The sequence below is a fragment of the Chlorocebus sabaeus genome, chromosome 2 (genome assembly GCF_047675955.1).
Source record: "Chlorocebus sabaeus isolate Y175 chromosome 2, mChlSab1.0.hap1, whole genome shotgun sequence".
In the NCBI taxonomy this organism is placed as follows: Eukaryota; Metazoa; Chordata; class Mammalia; order Primates; family Cercopithecidae; genus Chlorocebus; species Chlorocebus sabaeus.
Window position 1 is genome coordinate 65,896,001 of NC_132905.1, and position 7,121 is coordinate 65,903,121.

Consider the following 7,121-nt stretch of genomic DNA (forward strand, 5'->3'; position numbering starts at 1 on the left):
TGTCAGGAGCTGCGGCAAGGCTGGAGGAGCTTGCGTTGGGTCCACCCGCCTCTGGACAGGCCTTAGCATTCACCCGCAGTTTCTCCCTGACTTTGAACCCAAACTCCCTACCCCCGCAAGTCCTTCCCTGTTTGATTGCTGAACTGCAAGTGACGGAAGAATTAAGTGTTGGCGAAAGCTGATGCTTCAGGGGGTGCAGGGTAGAGGTCAGGGGTGGGGGCCTCGGCTTGTGGTGTGTATAATGTAGCCCAGGGTCCTGGCACTGAGTCTTTTTTTTTTTTTTTTTTTTGAGACGGAGTCTCGCTCTGTCGCCCAGGCTGGAGTGCAGTGGCCGGATCTCCGCTCACTGCAAGCTCCGCCTCCCGGGTTTACACCATTCTCCTGCCTCAGCCTCCCGACTATAGGCTGGGACTATAGGCGCCCGCCACCTCGTCTGGCTAGTTTTTTGTATTTTTTTTTAGTAGAGATGGGGTTTCACCGTGTTAGCCAGGATGGTCTCGATCTCCTGACCTCGTGATCCACCCGTCTCAGCCTCCCAAAGTGCTAGGATTACAGGTTTGAGCCACCGCGCCCGGCCGGCACTGAGTCTTATCAGGAATGCAAGGGATTTGGATTAGATGGTTTCTTAGTAAATTATCCCCCTATGCAACTGCATACCTAAGGAAACCGCTGGGGCTGGCATGAGCCTGGAAAAACCCAGGAAGGGTTAATAGCCCTGTCCTTTAGTCAGTGGCCCCACACTTCTTCCAATGACCCAGAAGGGGCCCCTGGAGTCATGCAAATGGAACATACCCATCATGCACCAAAACGTCCTTGTGTCTCCTTGTATCCTCTCCACAACCATTGTTACTTTAGATTGGTTTCTGTCACTTTAGATTTGTGTGTAATTTCTAGAGTTTGTTTTTTTGGTCTTTTTTTTTTTTTTTTTTTTTTTGAGGCATAGTCTCACGCTGTCACCCAGGCTGGAGTGCAATGGTGTGATCTGGACTTACTGCAACCCTGCCTCCCAGATTCAAGTGATTCTCCTACCTCAGTCTCCCAGGTAGCTGGGATTACAGGCGCGAGCCACCGCGCCCGGCCTAGAGTTTTATATAAATAGTCTTATAGGCCGGGCGTGGTGGCTCACACCTGTAATCCCACCACCTTGGTAGGCCTAGAACTCCTGACCTTGATGTCAGGAGTTTGAGACCAGCCTGACATGGCGAAACCCCGTCTCTACTAAAAACACAAGAATTAGCCGGGTGCGGTGGCTCTTGCCTGTAATCCCAGCTACCTGGGAGGCTGAGGCAGGAGAATCACTTGAACCTAGGAGGTAGAGGTTGCAGTGGGCCGAGATCATACCACATACCACCACTGACAGAGAGAAACTCGGTCTCAAAAAAAAAAAAAAAAAAAATTAGCCTGACATGGTGGTGTGTACCTGTAGTTCCAGCTACTCAGGAGGCTGAGGTAGGAGGATGGCTTGAGCCTGGGAGACAGAGGCTGCAGTGAGCCAGGATGGCTCCACTGCCCTCCAGCCTGGACTAGAGAGCCAGACTTTGTCTCTAAAAAATTTAAAATTAAGAAAAAAGATCGCCGGGCGCAGTGGCTCACGCCTGTAATCCCAGCACTTTGGGAGGCCGAGGGGGGTGGATCACTGAGGTCGGGAGTTCAAGACCAGCCTGACCAACATGGAGAAACCCCGTCTCTACTGAAAATACAAAATTAGCTGGGCCTGGTGGCACATGCCTATAATCCCAGCTACTAGGGAGGCTGAGGCAGGAGAATTGCTTGAACCTGTGAGGCAGAGGTTGTGGTGAGCCGAGATTGTGCCATTGTACTCCAGCCTGGGCAACAAGAGTGAAACTCCGCCTCAAAAAAAAAAAAGGATCATACAGCATGTTCTCTTTTGCTTCTTTTAGCACAGTTTGTAACATTTATATTTTATCAATAATTTATTCCTTTTGTTGAGTAGAATTCCACTGTATGGATAGATTTGTTTTTTATCTATAATTTGTTTATCCAGTCACCTGTTGACATTTAGGTTGTTTCCAGTTTGGGATTGTAACAAACAAAGCTATCTAAAAGCTTTGTGTGGAGATATGTATTCATTTTTCTTGGAGTGGCTAGGTGATATGATAGGTGTATATTTAAGGTTTTTTTTGTTTTGTTTTGTTTTATTGAGACAGAGTTTCCCTTTGTTATCCAGGCTGGGGGGCAGTGGTGCGATCTCGGCTCACTACAGCCTCCACCTCTCGAGTTCAAGTGATTCTCCTGCCTCAGCCTCTTGAGTAGCTGGGATTACAGGTGTGCATCACCGTGCCCAGCTAATTTTTTTGTATTTTTAGTAGAGACGGGGTTCCACTGTTGGTCAGGCTGGTCTCAAACTCCTGACCTCGTGATCTGCCCGCCTCAGCCTCCCAAAGTGCTGGGATTACAGGCGTGAGCCACCGTGCCTGGCCCTATTTAAGTTTTTAAGAAACAGTTTTCAGGCTGGGCATGGTGGTTCACACCTGTAATCCCAGACTTTGGGAGGTCGAGGCAGGCCGATCACGAGGTCAGGAGACCAGCCAGTTCAAGACCACCCTGGCCAACATGATGAAACCCCGTCTCTACTAAAAATACAAAATTAGTCAGGTATGGTGGCGTGTGCCTGTAGTCCCAGCTACTTGGGAGGCCGAGGCAGAAGAATTGCTTGAACCTGGGAGGCAGAGGTTGCTGTGAGCCGAGATCGTGCCACTGCACTCCAGCCTGGGTGACACAGCGAGACTCCATCTCAAAAAAAAAAAAAAGAAAAAGAATTTTCAAAGTGGTTGTACATTCCCACCAGCAGTATTTGAGAATTCTAATTGCTTCCCATCGTCATCAACATTTGGTATATTTAGTCTTTTAAAATTTTAGCCATTCTAATAGGCACGCAAATCTCATTGTGGTTTTAATTTACATTCCCCTAATTACATGGTATTGAGCATCTTTTCATGTGGTTTTGCCACTGGATATAGGATTTGCAGGTGGATCAGATACGTGATGTGAGAGAAGAGTCAAGAATAATTTTGAACCTTTGCCAATCCCTGAGTACTTCCTAATCTCCCTCCTCCTTGCCATGCACTGGCTATTTCCTGTGCCACTCCCTGCATTGCAAATTCCTAAATCATCCAGCTCTAAAGAGCCTTCAGTGATCCTGTTGGGTGGGCACTCACAGTCCTGGCAATTGATCTTCACCCGTACAGAGCTAATTTTCCAGTCATTATCTTCTGTACCAGTTGGTGAGCTTCCTGAGAATATGGATGGTTGGATTTTCTCATTATGACTAACCTCTAGTTGTAGCCCAGACTCAGACTTTCAGTATACATCACAAATGGTACTCTCCAATCTAATACCAAGTTGTGGATGTTTTGCTTCAAGCTACCAGCCCTTAGCTGTGTGATCAGTGCAATTTACTTAATATCTGTGTGTCTTAATTTGTTTGTTAAAATGTTAGCTGCCGCACAGAGTAATAAACATTAAATGCAAAATAAGCCAGCACAGTGGCTCACGCCTGAAACTCCAGCAAGTAGGGAAACTGAAATGGGAGGATTGAACCCAGGAGTTTGAGCTTGTTTGAGCCCAGGAGTTCGACGCTACAGTGAGCTATGATGGCACCATGGCACTGCAGCTCCCCAGATTGGAGTGCGGTGGTGCCATCATAGCTCACTACAGCCTCGAACCAGAGTGAGACCTCATCTCTAAAACAAAAAAGGCAAAATGAATGTAAAACTCTTAATATGGGGCCAGGCACATAGTGTCTTCCCTAGGAAAATCATCCTGTTATTCTTATCTTTTTCTTTTTTTTTTCCCGAAACAGGGTCTCACTCTATCACCTAGCTCGGAGTGCAGTGGTGAGATCTAGGCTCACTGCAACCCCTGCCTCCCAGGTTCGAGCAATTCTTGTGCCTCAGCCTCCCGAGTAGCTGGAACTACAGACGAGCAGCACCACACCTGGCTAATTTTTGTATTTTCAGTAGAAATGGGGTTTCACCATGGTGGCCAAGCTGGTCTCGAACTCCTAGCCTGAAGTAATCAGCCCACCTTGGCCTTCCAAAGTGCTGGGATTACATGTGTGAGCCACCTTGCTCAGCCAAGCTGTTATTATTTTCTGATCTGAATACTTTGATAGTCCATTTCTGGAACTCAAAGATAGGTGCTTTGCAAATGGTTATTAATGTAATCACAATCTTTTGAGTAGTAAAAGCAGACATTGGGGGCCGGGCACGGTGGCTCACGCCTGTAATCCCAGCACTTTGGGAGGCTGAGGCGGGTGGATCACCTGAGGTTAGGAGTTCTAGACAAGCCTGACCAACATGGCGAAAACCCATCTCTACTAAAAATACAAAATTAGCCTGTAATCCCAGCTACTTGGGAGGCTGAGACAGGAGAATTGCTTGAACCCAGGAGACGGAGGTTGCAGTGAGCCAAGATCACAAGCCATTGCACTCCAGCCTGGGCAATACAGAGTGAAACTCTATCTAAAAAAAAAAAAAAAAAGCAGGCATTGAATTAGTTTGATTCCTTGAATCAAGTAATTGAATTGCTTTCCCTCCTCCTTCCATTGAGATCCACACTGTTGTAGAAAGTGTCCCTTTCCAGGCCGAGTCCTTGGCCTCCTATGCCTATATGGCCACTTGTTTGCTATTGTGTCTCTGTTCTCTATACTGATGCCCTGGAGGTGGGACAGAAGTGTCTGAAAAACATCCCTTTGTTTCAAAATCTCTCTCTCTCATTTTTAGTAGAGACGAGGTCTAGCTGTGTTATCCAGGCTGGTCCTGAACTCCTAGCCTCAAACGATCCTTTCACCTTGGCCTCCCAAAGTGTTGGGATTACAGGATTACAGGTGAGCCACTGCACCCAGCCAACAGTTGTATGTAATAGTTTAAGGAGACTTGGTATTTAGGTTTTGATTTAACAAAATTTTTTATACAGACGGGGTATCACTATGTTGCCCAGGCTGGTCTCGAACTCCTGGCTTTATGCAATCCTCCCACCTTGCCCTCCCAAAGTGCTGGGATTATTACAAGTATGAGCCACTGCACCTGACCCCAAATCTCTTTTTGAGACAGTCTCGCTCCGTCACCCAGGCTGGAGTGTGGTGGCACAATTTGGACTCACAGCAACCTCCTCCTCCTGGGTTCAAGCGATTCTCGTGCCTCATCCTCCCGAGTAGCTGAGACTACAGGTTCGTGCCACCATGCCCAGCTAATTTTTGTATTTTTAGTAGATATGGGGTTTCACCATGTTGGCCAGGCTGGTCTCGAAGTCCTGACCTCAGGTGATTCGCCCACCTTGGCCTTCTAAAGTGCTGGGATTACAGGCATGAGCCACTGTGCCCAGCCTGAATCTCTTTTGATGTCCCATATTTTATGAGATACAATTCAAACTGTAGCATTCCCAGCTTTCTCATTTGAGGTCCAAGCCTAACTCTCCAGCCCAAATGTTAGCTTTGTAACATTGCATCCACTCAATTTAAATGGAATGTGTAAAACCCCTTTCATGAGTACCTACCAGAAGCCAAGCTATAGTAAAGGTCTGAAGCTTAAAATGTGCACAGGCTGTCCTTTCTCTTGAGAGAGAAGTAAAATAGTGGGTGGAGGACGTGCAATGAGGACAAGAATGATAAGGAGGATGCTCTGGAGGTGGAGGGGGAAGGTGCCAGCCAGAAGGGCCATGTGATTCTACTTACTATCAATCAGTGTTTGGTGTCCAAACTGGTGCTGGGCCCTGAGCATTTAATAAGTTGATTTGATCCTTATCTTCCCAACAGTGGGTCAGGCCTGGGTCTGGAGCCCGGGTTGGGGCAAACTGTGGAATAACCAAATACCTGGAGCCTCCCTGTCCAAGCAGGGCGTGTTCAGGAAAAGTTTCCCAGCAGAGGTAAAGTTTGTATGTTATTAGTCCAGAGTCCAGGGACCACTCCCAGGTGTGGTTGCACCGGGAACACTAGGAATCCTCTCTCCAGGGGATATCTGTTGCTATGATGATAAGTGGAGAGGAAATGTGTGGAGATCATCAGATTCCATCTGGCACCAGCATGATCTCCCTGCTGCCTGACTCACAGCACTGACTCCAGGCTCCTTTGGCTCTAGGGCATTGGCTAACTGGCCCTAGTTCCAGGTTGCAAGTGGACTCTGCAGCTGTTCCCTGCCTCTTGCTTTGGGTAGATACCTTGCCCAAGCTGTCAGGTCCTGCCTCTCCCTGAAATCGGACGACTAATGTGTGGGCCTCAAAGGATAAGAGTGAGGGCACCTGAAGAATTACAGTGGTAATAATAGTTAACAGTAATATAGTTCTTTTATTGCTGGGTGCAGTGGCTCACTCCTATAATCCTAGCACTTTGGGAGGCTGAGGTGGGTGGATTACCTGAGATCAGGATTTCAAGACCAGCCCGGAGAAACCCATCTCTACTAAAAATACAAAAATTAGCCGGGCATGGTGGTGTGCGCCTATAACCCCAGCTACTTGGGGGGTTGGGGTTATTGAGACAGTCTTGCTCTGTTGCCAAGGCTAGAGTGCAGTGGCATGATCTCGGCTCACTGCAACCTCCGCCTCCCGGGTTCAAGGGATTCTCCTGCCTCAGCCTCCCAAGTAGCTGGGGCTACAGGCGCATGCCGCCACACCTGGTTAATATTTTATATTCTTAGTAATATTAAGATTAAATTTAATTTTATATTTATATAAATATAATATTTTATATTTATATAAATATATTTTATATTTATGTAAATACATAAATTTATATAACATAATTTTCATATTTACATAACATAATTTTTATATTTATATAAAATATAATATTTTATATATTTTATATTTATGTAAAATATATTTTAAATATATATTTATATTTTTATAAATCATAAAATTTTATAAAAATTTATATTTTATAAATTATAAACATATTTATATTTGTATAAAATACGATATTTTATATTTGTATAAAATACGATATTTTATATTCTTGGCCAAGCTGGTCTCAAACTCCTGATCTTAGGTGACTCACCTACCTCAGCTTCCCAAAGTGCTGGGATTACAGGCGTGAGCCACTGCGCCTGGCCAATATAGTTCTCATTATGTGCCAGGAACTGTTTTTGGTGCTTTACACATACAAA